This window comes from Macrobrachium nipponense, chromosome 10 (genome assembly GCF_015104395.2).
Source record: "Macrobrachium nipponense isolate FS-2020 chromosome 10, ASM1510439v2, whole genome shotgun sequence".
NCBI lineage: Eukaryota > Metazoa > Arthropoda > Malacostraca > Decapoda > Palaemonidae > Macrobrachium > Macrobrachium nipponense.
The window spans coordinates 96,850,919-96,853,418 of NC_087204.1; the positions used below are offsets into that span (position 1 = coordinate 96,850,919).

The window sequence follows — 2,500 nt, forward strand, 5'->3', positions numbered from 1 at the left end:
AAAGCGTGAGTGTCATGCTTCTGGTTGTATTATTACAAAGTGATAGTTTGGTTTTATGTTTAATTATATGCATAAAAGTTAGATCGTGTTACCTTCGCTGGAGTTTATGTCGATATTAATCAGCAATGTTTTTTATCATACGTCATATGCATACATATATGTGTGTATATATATATATATATTTTATATATATATATATATATATATATATATATATATATATATAAGTCTGTGTTAGTAGTATGTACAGAAATGAGTGCGTGTTCTCAGATGCAGCATGTATGAATTATTCGTATATGACACGTGACACCTTCTTAGCATCCACTTGATATTAATGTATTTAAGGTGAGAGCTCTTTGCCTTTGTTGCCGTATGCTGTAATTATCCCTGACATCGAGTCATTACATTCAGAAATGTCACATGTCCTGTCTGTGTTTGGGTTTTTTGTTCTCGTTCTTTTTTTATCATACACATTGTATAACAAAGTATGCGCAATGAATATGTATCGTAGGTTACTTGTTTATGCATCGTACGGTTTGCATATAGGTATTCTTTGCGTCCGAGATGGAGTGTTTGTGTGTGGGTGTGTGTTTGTATGTGCCTGTGCCTGTCTGTATATGTTTTTGTGTATGCCGTGTGTATGTGTTTGTGTGTGTGTGTGTTCTGTGTGCCTGTTTGTGTGTTTCTGTGTTTTTGTGTGCATGTATGTGTGTTTGTCGTGTGCCTGTTTGTGTGTGTTAGTTTGTTTGTGTGTATGTTTGTGTGGAAGTGGGTGAATGGAACCCTGTAAAGTGCCTGAGGTGGATGAATGGATGGAAGAAGGGGGGGAGCCCATGATGGTGCTGGTGGAGTAGCATAGTAGGAGGGGGAGGGGGAAGGTGGATGAGGAGGCAGAGGCTTTGGGATGAACCACTTCCTTCCTGGCTCCTGAGTTGCGAGTTTCCTGCTTCCTCCTTGAGGGGGTTTTGTTGTGATGAGGCAGACGACAACGAGGAAGAAAGAGGTTAGCAGTTCACCACCACCACCGCCGCCGCCAGAGGAGGAGGAGGATGTCGTGATAGTAGTAACAAGACAGTTATGTCATGTGCTGTTTCCGTGGGACCTAGCAACGGAGTAGGAGGAGGAGGAGGACCCTGGTCATTTTCAGTCCTTTTTCTCTCTGCTGCTGCTGCTGATGCAGGCCTGCGCCGCCCTTTCGGCTGTTCTTGAAGATGGATGCTGATGATCATGTGCTCAGGACGGCCATTGGTTTAGGATCACTTTTTTTCTAATTTCCTCTGCTTTTTCTTCTCTTCGAGATCTCATCTACAACACTTGATGATATTAGGGATTTCGCTGAAGAAGGAGCCATTGAAAAAAGGGGCTATTACTTATCTCGTGGAGTAATGTAGAGATGTGCAAAGCTCAGAGCCTGGCAATTTAGGTAATTTATTCTAGATATCCAGTCTAAAGAATATCAGCTTTTTCTTTTCTCCTTTTACAGAAGATAATGCAGTTTTAGCGTTGATGCCCATTGTTACATATCGGCATCATCGTTATCAGCTTAGGTTTATTACTGTCATAAAACAACGCCATATCTTCTGACCTATGGCATCGTCTCAATTAACCTGTGACCCAGGAAAGGCCTTTGGAGGTCATAGTATTTAGATGTCTTAACCCAGGTTACTCTGATAAAGTAATATTCCCGTTTGCGTCAAATTGAATGTCTAAACTTTTGATAATTATTTGGTGTCTAATAATTAGATGGCAAGCAAATCGGTTGATGTTATTTGATAGTTCTCTCGTCAGCTGGAGCATAACTGCATCAGGGTTATTTTCATCCCTAAGAGACAAGGGCGGCCTCTCGGTTACTGATACCTTCTGTTGACAATTTGCCATTTTACATTATCTAGTTGACTACTCTGAGCTCTTCCGTAATGTATCCATGTCTCCAACCCCCCCCCCCCCCTCTCTCTCTCTCTCTCTCTCTCTCTCTCTCTTCTCTCTCTGTTACCTACCTATCTCATGTTTCGTAGCCGTTTTGCAACGAACAACCAAGTATTTTGTAAGGTTTCTTGGGGCAGGTGAGGAGGAATATGCTTCAGTCTGACCTGTTTGGAATTCGTGCTCGAAGACCTGATGGAATGGACAGACCTATAGATGCAACCGTTTGGAGAGAGAGAGAGAGAGAGAGAGAGAGAGAGAGAGAGAGATTTAAATTTGCTAACTATGGATCAGTCTACGTAATTGTGACTTTTTATTGTTCAGGTTTTTTTAAGTGAAACTCACAATAATTATGTTGAAAGAGAGAGAGAGAGAGAGAGAGAGAGAGAGAGAGGAGAGAGAGAGAGAGGCTCGCGCTCGTGCTGCTAAAGTCGAACATCCTGTATCCTGTCCTTGATTTGCTGCCTTAATGTATGGCATTATTGCGTCAGTAGTCACGAACGTAGTCTGGCTGAGCAGCCATAGTGGTCATTCCGCATTGACGGCGCGACATTCAGTTGTCTTTCCTAGATTCGAC

General features: G+C 42.0%; 1 protein-coding gene across 6 annotated transcripts in view; it reads left to right on the forward strand.

The window, feature by feature from the left end:
• The window catches only part of LOC135223790 (protein c-ets-1-A-like), a 420,475-nt gene that overhangs the window by 261,948 nt on the left and 156,027 nt on the right, over positions 1–2,500 (forward strand). The gene's annotated exons all lie outside the window — the stretch shown is intronic.